The sequence below is a fragment of the Protopterus annectens genome, chromosome 17.part0 (assembly GCF_019279795.1).
Source record: "Protopterus annectens isolate FY-2018-M chromosome 17.part0, PAN1.0, whole genome shotgun sequence".
NCBI classification, from domain to species: Eukaryota; Metazoa; Chordata; order Ceratodontiformes; family Protopteridae; genus Protopterus; species Protopterus annectens.
Genome location: NC_056751.1, coordinates 213,892,184 through 213,904,902, shown reverse-complemented (window position 1 = coordinate 213,904,902; position 12,719 = coordinate 213,892,184).

Here is a 12,719-nt window from a genome sequence, read left to right as displayed (position 1 = left end):
ACCTATTTGGTAGCTAGGGGTAACCTTGTTTTTCCCGAAGGGTATGACTATGCATTTTTTGGCATTTAACTTTAGGCCGTGGCTCTGGCACCAGTTATCCGTTTCTGTGAGACCCTTCTGAAGGATATCTGTGTCAGATGTGTTTTCTACTATGGCGCCCAGTTTGCAGTCATCTGCAAACTTTGTCAGCCATAACCCTCCTGTGTTTGCTTGTACTTCGGAAAAGTAGATGCCAAACAAGAGTGGGCCCAGGAAAAACATGTCAACTGAGCCAGGCAGGAGTCGAACCTACAGTCTTCTGATCCATAGTCAGACACGTTATCCATTGCGCCACTGGCATAATCATACTCGTCATAGGTTCATAGAGCTAAATTCTTACTTAGATATCTGTTGTCTTACTGTTCTGCAAATATACAGATATCAGTATATATATTTTGTGGTTTTATAATTTGCACTGTGATTCCTCATAGCTATCTCTGTTGAAACAGTCTTCCCCACCCCCCCTCCCTGTTCTTGGTTGTAGTTTAAATTTGGTGGCTTTTGCAGTGCCCGCCCCACTGTAGATTTGATCTAGGACACTCCCCCAGTCCCATCTCTTTACCACATTCTACCTAATAAACCCTTTCTGCACTTGCTTTTAGTCCTTTTTAATTTAATTACATTTTTTCAAACTGTGTGTGGACTAATATTGCTACATACTCAAGTGTGCCAGCTTGCACTGCATGTGAATTGTTTTTATTACTGTTTTTGCTATTTTTCTGAAAAAAAAATCTGCTTTTACTGTATTTGTGTTTCTTCCTACTTTATTTTGCTTTTGTGTCATCTTAAAAGTACTCAGTTGTATTTATTACTGCTTGGTGTAACTCATTCTAAGCCTTTTGGTTTAAGCACTTGGGCTTCAGACCAGTTGTTTTACATTAAGAAGGTTTGTGGTCTGCACTGTAGTGGCAGAACAGGTAGCTTACATCCTTCTAAGTTGGGAACTGCTGATTAAGGGCTCAGTGTCTGTTATTCTAAAAGTGTATTAATTCTGGTTTAAGCACTTGGGCTTCAGGCCAGTTATTTTACATTAAAAGGGTTCGTGGTCTGCACTCTTGTGGGAGGAGAGGCTGGACTCTGCCCTTCTGAGCTGGGAATTTCTGGTTAAAGGCTTATAGTGCCTGCATATTTGAACTGCTTCTTACTGAAATTGGTACACCTTGTTTGCTGTAGCATAGACTAGATCCAGGCCTGCTGAATCTAGCTTTGTTTGTATAACTTGAGCACTAATCCAGGCATTCTTTAAAGTATTCAATTGTATTTACTACTGCTTGGTAGTAACTTGATTAACTCATTCCCTCCAGTAGAACTCTTTTGAGTGTGCACCTTTAACCCCTAGTGGGTGTGGCTTCAGCATTTAAAAATGTAAGTTATCACCTTACATTTTTAACAAATACCCATTGACAGAGGTCATAGTTCAATACAATTGTGTTTGCTATCATGTATGCTTCAAGATAAAATTTTCCAATACCTTGTATGTAACATGGTTTTGGAATTATTAATGCAAATATGAACAGGCAATATTTGACACCTAGAGGAGCAGTAGGGTGTAACTGCAGAAACGCCTGGAGACGTCACTCGGCTGTAATGAGTTAAAGTGTAGCTATCACTCTAAGTCTTTTGGATTAAGCACTTGGGCTTCATTCCAGTTGTTTTACATTAGGAAGGTTTGTGACCTGCACTGTGGTGGCAGGACAGGTAGCTTACATCCTTCTAAGTTGGGAACTGCTGACTGAGGGCTCAGTGTCTGTTATTCTAAAAGTGGATTAGTTCTGGTTTATGCACTTAGGCTTCAGGCCAGTTATTTTACATTAAGAAGGTTCGTGGTCTGCACTCTTGTGGGAGGAGAGGCTGGACTCTGCCCTTCTGAGATGGGAATTTCTGGTTAAAGGCTTATAGTGCCAGCATATTTTTACTGTTTCTTATTGAAATTGGTACACCTTGTTTGCTGTAGCATAGACTAGATCCAGGCCTGCTGAATCTAGCTTTGTTTGTATGCTTGTTTTTTGTTTGCTTGTTATTTCCCTGAAACGCTAATACCACTAAAACGTGGCTTTTCAGCACTTCTGTGGATCCCTACTGATATCTGCATTGCTTACTGTACTTATTTCCTTGTTTCACTTAAAAGAAAGTTATTGTTTGTCATTTTTTTCTTTAAGTTACCTGTAACACATTGCATTTAAGTTACGTGGCACTTGCTCACTAAAGCAATTATATAAGTCAGCACTAAAAAATTAAAAGCACTACACCCTCACAAACTCCCCTTGAGTACCTTGTTCTCCATTGGCCCTTTTTTTTCAATTATAAAGGAATTCCCAATACTATTCTAGCATGTCCAAAGGTCAGTTGTCAATCTCCTCTCCAGTCCAGCTGGTGAATCTGGGAATCTTGAGGCAATGTTACAACTGCCTCATGTACACAGACAACCCTCTCCTCCTCCCAACAAATTCCAACACGTGAGAAATGCATCCATATAGCCAAACTGGAGGCTAAGCTCTCTCAACTCAGTACTGGCGTAACCAGTCAGGAGGAGAAGGAAACCACACTCACTACAATTCCAGTCTCACATAGACCTACCACGACAGCAAACCAAACACATAAAAACACAAAAACATACTTGGAGGCTCTAAATAAAAATCTGCCTAAGCAGCAGAGACCTCCAAAGCAGACACCCAAACAACCACTACCCCAAAACAAAACACGTGCAACACATAGCTCACAAAGCCAGTGTGCCAAACAGTCACAGCCCTTAAGGCTAAACAACACACCTGATACACTTGTAATAGGTGACTCTATCGTCAGACACACTGACGTCCCGCTCACCAGGCTGAACAAGGAGAAGGTCACAGTGAGCTGCCTGTCAGGCGCTAGGATCCGCCACATAACACAAGCACTCAGGTCACTCCAAGGCAAGTACAAATATGACTCAGTCATTGTCCATGCTAGTGTGAATGACCTGAGACGTACCTCTCTGGACTACATGAAAAGAGACATAGAGGAGCTCTCTGAGCATGTGGCCCAGGCCGGTATGACCCTGACCTTGAGTAGCATCTTACCCTCACCAAGAACAATGCCACAATATGAAGACAAGATGATCAATTTCAACAATTGGATTAAGTATTGGTGTCATTCAAAGGGGATCCAATGCCTGTCAGCCTGGGATGACATGCTCAACAAGCCACGATGCTTCGCTAGGGACGGCTTGCACCTGTCACCCCTGGGCTTTCGGATATTGGCAAAGGCTCTTGCTAGCCTCATAGTGCCTTTTTAGGCAAGGCTCAAAATACAAACCCACCTCCATAGGTATCACAAGGGATAAGAAACTAAGAGTAATGCTACTCAACGACAGAAGTCTAAACCTCAAGATGCATGCACTCGAAACTCTCCTTAGCATGGAGAACATCGATATCTGTGCAGTAACAGAAACCTGGTTCAAGGCTCCTGAGAGCACCCCAGCACTACCAGGTTATACCTCATACCATGCTTTTCGGCCCCAAAGATTGGACCGAACCACAAAAGGAGGGGGAGTATCAATATTCATCAAAGATACCCACACCTCCAGGTTGGTGGCACAGCACGGAGCATCAGAGACTATCCATGTGCAACTAACAGTGGGTAAAACTGCCTTCCAGTTTATAGCCTACTACAGACCACCGTCCCAAACCCAGGAACCCCACTCGGCCTTCCTGAGAACACTGGAAAATATGAAGATCTTTCCAAACACCATTATATTGGGCAACTTCAACTACCCAAACATAGACTGGGAGCATTACTCTAGCTCCAACACCCTAGACAAAGGTTCCTAGAATTTATAAACTCAAATGCTATGGAACAACTTGTTACCACTCCCACAAGAGGGGAAAACATACTGGACCTGATCATCACCAACATGGGGACTCTATGCTCCAGACCAGAAGTGTATCCCTCACTGGTAAGATCAGACCATAAACTAATCTCACTGGATATTCACATCCCGACCCCACCTCCTGCCCAGAAAACCACAGTGAAAAACTTCTCTAAAGCAAATTTCACACTCCTCAAATCCGAGGTGGAATCCTTCAAAGCCCCCGGGCTTGTGGAAAATATGGCCCAGACCGCAGAATCCTTTATAAATGCATTCTATGAACACCTTCAGGAATGCATGGATCATGCAATCCCAAATAAAACCAAGACCCAATCCTCCAAAGGCAGACATCCTGTCTGGTGGACCCCAGCCATAAACAAACTATACAATAGAAGGAGGAAGCTACTAAATGATAGAGCAAAATCCCAAAAAGGGAAGTCATCTCTGATCAGTATTAGCAAAAAACTATGGGCACTCATAAAATCATCTAAGGCCAGCTTCGAGAGAAAAATTGCACAGGACACTAAGGATAATCACAAGGCTTTCTTTAGTTATGTTAGGAACCTGGGTGGGAATTCCCAGATATGCTCAGAATTAGTCCAAAATGACAAAAAATACACCAAACCCACAGACATTGCCAACATCCTAGCTGACAGGTTCAGTGCAAACTCCCCCCCCCCACCAAAAGGGCAAATATTTATCCCAGCAGAGTGCTGCCCCCCTGACATCTCAGATGCTCAGGTAAGAGCCGCCCTCTCCACAGCAAAAAACACAGCATTAATGGGACCAGATGGTGTCCCGGGCTGTGTCCTACATGAACTCCAAGAAGAGCTAAACCCAAATATAAAACTACTGTTCAATCTCAGCCTTACTACAGGATATGTACCCAAAGAGTGGCGTACAGCGACAGTGTTCCCTCTCCACAAAGGTGGTGCCTCAACGGATCCTGGAAACTATCGCCCCATAAGCCTGACTAGCTTGGTCTGCAAAGCTATGGAAAGGATCATCATGGACCTCATAAATAAAGATATTGGGGACCTACAGACACTAGATCCTACCCAGTTCTGCTTTGTTAAGGGTAGATCCTGCCTCTTAAACCTGGTTGATTTCTTTGAAACAGTCACCAAGGCCATTGATGAGGGGAAGGTGGTCCACACAGCCTACCTGGACCTCGCAAAAGCTTTCGATACAATACCCCACTCGGGCATTATAGATAAGCTCACCAGCTTAAATATAAACCCCTATGTCACTAGATGGGTTGCAAACTGGCTCAAGGACAGAACCCACATGGTTAGAATTGCTGGAGCCATGTCAGTCTCCAAACCAGTTACAAGTGGCATCCCACAAGGCTCAGTTCTGGGACCTCTCTTGTTCAGTATATATTTCTCGGAGGTACAGGCCAACACGGAAGGACTGTGGCTGACCAAGTTCGCAAATGACTGCAAACTGGGCACCATAATAGACTCTCCAGCCGACACAAGCATCCTCCAAAAGGCCCTCATAGAAACAGACAACTGGTGCCAGAGCCATGGCCTCAAGCTAAACGCCAAAAAGTGTATAGTCATCCCCTTTGGCAAAAACAAAGTGCCCACAAATTACCACATAGGTGGTAATCCATTAAGTACAGAAGAAGTAATTAGGGACCTGGGGACCGAAGTTGATAGCAGTCTCTCATTTGACAACCACGTGGTCAAAGTGGTTAGAAAAACATTTTATATAGCCCACCTAATCATGATGGGATTCACATCTAGATCAGGGGAGGTCATCGTGCCTCTTTACTCATCCCTCATCAGGCCCATAATTGAGTACAATGCCCCTTTTGAGATGTACCTTACCAGACACCTGCAGCAACTGGAAAGTCCCCAAAAGTACCTCACCAAGAGGATCAAAGGGCTCAAACAGATGCCATATGCTGCCCGGTTAAAGAAACTCCAGCTCTACTCAGTGGCATACCGCCTGTTCAGGGGCGATCTGTGCCTGACGTATAAAGCCATGTCCAACCCGGAATTAATGGACATGCTGCACCTCAGAAAATCCAAATCCCATTGAGCTACGAGCTTGAGAGACTTTAACCTCAGCACTGAAATAAATAGGACATGCTGGAGGGACAGATTTATAACCCAAGAGGCTCCCTTCACTCTGGAATAAAATCCCAGTCCAAGTTAAGCAGAGTCCCTCATTGACTCTCTTCAAGAGGAATCTTGATGAGTGGATGGGAGATCATAGGTTTAACCTGGGTATCACTTCTGTGTCACTGTTAGACAGAGGCACAGTATACTAACCTCGAAAAAGGGCATAGCAAAATTAATTGAAAATGGGTGGCAAAAGCCAAACACATTCTGGCTAGGCTTATAAATGCCCTAGGGCAGATAGCCTAGTATGAACCTATGAACTTATGAACCTATTATTTAGGTTAAAATGTTTTCTGTTATTATTTTTGCTGCAGCAATTCCAGAGATGTATCTTTTGTACAGATGTCATACCTTGACAAAGAAAAATCATTGTGTCTTCACAAATGGCATATTTACATTTTTTCATGTTATTGGTATATAAATTTTGCCCTCCAACAAGTCACATGGGCATTGCCATGTACCCTTGTAGTTCCTCAGCATTCCTACATTGTGCACTTCAATTGTGAGAAATCCTTCCATTCTTTGCGCATTCTAAAGACTATCTAAGCAATATGTACAGCAGACTTCTTGTTATGCAAATATTGCAGTTAAAACAGTTTTCTGAACACAAACAGTGTCTCTAGTCACACAGGTGGTTGATTTTACCAAATACAGTCAGCCAGGACCACCAGAAATATATATATATATATATATATATATATATATATATATATATATATATATAATAAAATAGCCAAGGTTAGCCTAGCTCTGGGGTACATTAACTGACTGTGACCAAGATGATACCAGCTTAGCTATAGACTGGGGTCTTCAGAAGCCAAGGGGAGGATAGAAGATCCTGCTGTCAGTGCTTCTTCTTTTTTTGGCTTTTCCCAGTTAGGGGTCACCTCAGCAGATCATCTGTCCTCTCATGATTGACAGTGGAGTTTTACGGTGTTGAGTTGCCAGCCCAGCACCCAACCTTCCACAGAAGGCACAGACACGCGCACACTCACACCTAGGGCCAATTTAGAGTGTCCAATCCACCTTCTGCATATCTTTGGGATGTGGGAGGAAACCCATGCAACCACAGGGAGAACATGCAGACTCCACACAGAAGGCACCCCAGCCAAGAATCGAACCGGAGAACCTCTTGCTGTGAGGTGGCAATGCTAACCGCTGCACCACTGTGGCCGCCCATTTTGATGTCAGTGCCATCTTTCCTTTATAGGAGGGAGTTTTGCATGTGGCCGGAGAGCCCTTCATTTGAGACCAGTGGTCATTTCCAAAGATCAGATAGTGAATGTTGGGGTGGGGGGGTGGGGGGGTGGAGCTGACATATTCCATGATTTTCACACTGTGTTATTATGTGATCTGACCAAGTCAGGATTTGTCTACTGTAGCATTAAAACAAATTTCCCCTGTTATCCACATAGTGACTTTATTCAGCTGATGGTGGACTCACTACCGATGACAATCTCGGCATGGAGATGGAGGTCATATCTGCAGAGAGGGATATGACAGGTTCTTTCACCATAACAGCATGTCAAATGTTTAGTATCTTGACCTTTGTGACTTTTGTGTCATAGCATATGCATTTTCACAATGTAATTCTTGTGCTAATAAAAGCACCGCATCTTACTATTCTTTGTCAGTTATCATTTACATAAACACAGAACACAAGGTATGTGCACTTTACAGACTACAACTTGTTTTATTTGTTAACATAACATAATACATTTCAAGATATAATGATTAGTAGCATATCTGGCTGAAAATAAAACAGAAAACGTTGAAACATTGAACAATAATTACATACGTCTGAATAACTGAAAATTCCAATGTAACATTGTTACATGTTCACTATCATTCTTGTATTGCTAAAGATGCAGTGGACTGATTGCATTGACTGAGAAATAATATATGAACCAAACAGTTCTCCTCAGAATAGTATTAATAATCAGCAATAAAAAGGGTTACCTTTTTGCTATGATTCATTAGCACTACACACATTGAGAACAGTTATTTTGCTTGTTTCTGACCACCATTAATCCACAGATTAACAAAGGGGGGAAAACTACCAACAATGTAACTATAATCCAGTTTTCCCACCAAACATTCCAGCGACAAAAGCCTTACTGGGGGATTATTTCATGAATCTGAAAGGAATAAGATATAATTTATGAATAATAAGATGTTGTAATGACAAATGTTGTTAGCGCATATGCTCCACAAGTTGGGTGTGCGATGGATGAGAAAGAAACATTCTGTAGTGAGTTGGATGAAGTTGTGATGACTGTACCCAAGGGTGAGAGAGTAGTGATTGGAGCAGATTTCAATGGGCATGTTGGTGAAGGGAACAGAGGGGATGAGGAAGTGATGGGTAGGTATGGTGTTAAACAAAGGAATGCAGAAGGTCAGATGGTAGTGGATTTTGCAAAAAGGATGGACATTTCTGTGGTGAATACGTATTTTAACAAGAGGGAGGAGCATACGGTGACATACAAGAGTGGAGGAAGATGCACACAGGTGGCTTATATCTTATGTAGGAGGGCCAGTGTGAAGGAGATTGGAGACTGTAAAGTGGTGACCGGGGAAAGTGTAGTTAGGCAGCATAGGATGGTGGTTTGTAAGATGACATTGGTGATCAAGAAGGGGTGGAGGACTGTGAGGGTGGCACCAAGGATCAAATGGTGGAAATTGAAAAAGGGTAATTGTGAGGTGGAGTTCAGGGATGAATTAAGACAGGCACTGTGTGGCAGTGAAGAGTTACCAAATAGCTGGGTAACTACAGCAGAGCTAGTAAGGGAGATGGCTAGCAAGGTACTTGGTATGACATCTAGAGAAAGAACAACAAGGAGACATGGTGGTGGAATGAGGAAGTACAGGAGAGTATACAGAGAAAGAGGATGGCAAAGAAGAAGTGGGATTGTCAGAGAAATGAAGAAAATAGACAGACGTATAAGGAGATGAGTTGCATGGCAAAGAGAGAGGTGGCGAAGGCTAAGGATAAGGCATATGAAGAGTTGTATGAAAGGTTGGACACTAAGGAGGGAGAAAAGGACCTGTACCAATTGGCTAGATAGAGGGACCGAGCTAAGAAAGATGTGCAGCAGGTAAAGGTGATAAAGGATAATGAGGGAAACATACTCACACGTGAGGAGAGTATGTTGAGGAGATGGAAAGAGTACTTTGAAGATTTGATGAATGAAGAGAATGAGAGGGAGAGAAGGTTGGATGATGTAGGGATAGTGAATCATGAAGTACAATGGATTTGCAAGGGGGAATTAAGGATAGCTATGAAGAGGGTGAAGAATGGAAAGGCTGTTGGTTCAGATAGCATACCTGGGGAAGCATGGAGGTGTTTAGGTGAAATGGCAGTGGAGTTTTTAACCAGATTGTTTAATGAAGTCTTGGAAAGTGAGAGGATGTCTGAGGAATGCAGAGAAAGTGTTTTGGTACCGATTTTTAAGAATAAGGGTGATGTGCAGAGCTGTAGTAACTACAGAGGGATTAAATTGATCAGTCACAGCATGAAGTTATGGGAAAGATTAGTGGAAGCTAGGTTAAGAAGGGAGGTGATGATTAGTGATCAGCAGTATGGTTTCATGCCAGGAAAGAGCACTACAGATGCGATGTTTGCTTTGAGAGTGTTGACGGAGAAGTACAGAGAATGTCAGAAGGAGTTGCATTGTGTTTTTGTAGACTTAGAGAAAGCATATGACAGGGTGCCTAGAGAGGAGTTGTGGTATTGTATGAGGAAGTCGGGAGTGTCAGAAAAGTATGTAAGAGTGGTACAGGATATGTACGAGGGTAGTGTGACAGCGGTGAGGTCTGCACTGGGAGTGACGGATGTGTTTAAGGTGGAGGTGGGATTGCATCAAGGATCAGCTCTGAGCCCTTTCTTATTTGCAATGGTGATGGACAGGTTGACAGACGAGATCAGACACGAGTCCCTGTGGACTATGATGTTTGAAGATGACATTGTGAGCTGTAGTGAGAGTAGGAAACAGGTGGAGGAGACCCTGGAGAAATGAAGGTCAGCAGGACAAAGACAGAATATGTGTGTGTGAATGAAAGGAGGATAGAGGAATGATGAGGATGCAGGGAGTAGAGGTGGCAAAGGTAAATGAGTTAAAGTACTTGGGATCAATAGTTCAGAGTAATGGTGAGTGTGGAAGAGAGGTGAAGAAGAGAGTACAGGCAGGATGGAGTGGGTGGAGAAGAGTGTCAGGAGTGATTTGTGAACAGACGAGTACCATTAAGAGTGAAAGGGAAGATCTACAGAGGGTAGTGAGACCAGCTATGTTATATGGGTTGGAGACAGTGGCATTGACAAAAAGGCAGGTGATTGAGCTGGATGTGGCAGAGTTAAAGAAGTTAAGATTTGCTCTGGGTGTGACGAGGGTGGACAGGATTAGGAATAAGTATATTAGAGGGACTTCTCAGGTTGGAAGGTTTGGAGACAAAGCCAGAGAGGCAAGATTACCTGGGTTTGGACATGTGCTGAGGAGGGATGTTGAGTATATTGGGAAAAAGATGCTAAGGATGAAGCTACCAGGTAACAGGAAAAGAGGAAGGCCTAAGATAAGGTTTATGGATGTGGTGAGAGAGGACATGCAGATGAATGGTGTGATGGAGCAAGATGCAGAGGGGAGGAAGAAATGGAAACAGATGAAACGCTGTGGGGACCCCTAATGGGAACAGCAAAGAAGATGATGATTTTATATATATATCTATATATATATATATATATATATATATATATATATATATATATATATATATATATATATATATATATATATATATATATATAGGACGTTTCAAAGCCCCCATGCTAAAGGATAATGCTGTCCAAGCTGCAAAATCCTTTACTAATCCACTTTATGGGCACCTATAAGAATGCATGGATCATGCTATCCCAAACAAAACCTAGACTCACTCCTCCAAGAATAGGAAACCAGTCTGGTGGACCCCTGCCATAAACAAGCTATACAATGGAAGGAGGAAACTAGTACAGAAAAGAGTAAAATCCCAAGAAGGGAGGGCATCCCTGATCAGTATCAGCAAGAAACTACATTCCCTCATAAAATCATCCAAGGCTAGCTTCAAAAGAAAAATTGCCATGGACTCCAAAGATAACCATAAGGCATTCTTTAGCTATGTCAAGAATCTAAGTGGCAATTCTCAGATGTTCTCAGAGTTAGTGCAGAATGGTACAAAATACAATGAACCGACTGATATAGCCAAAATCCTGGCAGACAGGTTCGCTGCAAACTGCAACCCCCTCTCGCCCCCAAAAGGGCCCATAACTATACCGGAAGAATGTAGTGCCCCTGAAATCACAGACACTCAGGTTAAAACAGCCCTCTCCAAAGCCAAAAACACAGCATCAATAGGACTGGATGGTATCCCAGGCTGCATCTTACATGATGGGAAACTAAATCAGAGAAGTGCCAAGAATGATGTAATCTGAAATGACCCAGCAGTACTGTGTATTATCAATTTAAGGACTGAAAGAAAGAATAGCATTTTGTACCTTGATCTGGATCTGACAACAACTCACCAGGCACTTGCTTTGCTCTGTAAGTAAAGTTATTTAGAACTTAGTATTTCTCTTAGAGGTAGATAGACTATAGCTAGATTAGTCTAGCTGTTTTCTATATTTATGTCAGACTATCCTACAATATAATTTGAAAGCATTTTCCTGTGATTTCTGAACTCTGTAATGTCATTGTGTTGAAGTAATAAGTATTGTCTTGTGTTTTTATTATTTATTATTAAATATTTTTTAAAGCTTTCATCTGCGGCTGTTTTGTGTACAGATAAGTTAAGATCTACAGTATTTGCATGTATTTAGTGATACTGTACACAGCCACTCCAACAGCCTTGCTGTTCATCACAATTACTAATTGGATAATAATAACATTACACAGTGAAATTGGTCACCCTTTGGGAAGGGCCTTATAGTAGGTGATAGTAGTGGTTGGTGGCAGTCAATACTACCTTATAGTATGGGAAGAAAGGGGGCATAGCTGGAGAACCTGTGCCAGCCTTCCCCAAGAGTGTCTGTGTGTTTGTATATAAATCAAATCTTAAAGTGTGCATGTGTGTCAGCTACTTGGGCAGGGGCACAGAGCACTGGTTGGACAGAGAGAGTGCTGGAGGTTTTAGCTTGACCACTAGGCTGAGATCTGGACCATATAGCTGTGCCAGTGAGAAGTCTTATTGGGGATTTGGAGAGAAAGATAGAAGCCAGCCCTAGACTGACTGTGATCTCTGTGTGCTCTTAAGGGAAATTGTTCTTTACTGTGTGTGTACTTGTTAATCCTCCCAATGTGGATGCCCCTCACTGGTGCTAGTGGTGAGGACTGAGGCTCCTTGATTACTGGGCCAGTGCACAGGCATCACAGAAGCAAACCAATTTACCCTCTGATCATGAGGGATTTACAGCATTCCTTAACCTTGCTAAAATGTCTGTGTGATATTAATGTACCATAGCCAGCAAATCATAGCAAATATGCAATTTCATAAAGCCAAAACCAATGTTGAAGCAAATAAACCTTGTTATGGTGTGTCATAACAAAAAGCAAATCTGTTTCACCATCTATTGTTAAAATAAACAACTACCTCTCCTGCCATGACTTTTCAAAAGGGTTTTCTCATCTACCTGGTTCCACCACCATCAACCCAAGAGCTCCTTTATACCTCCTAGCACCTTG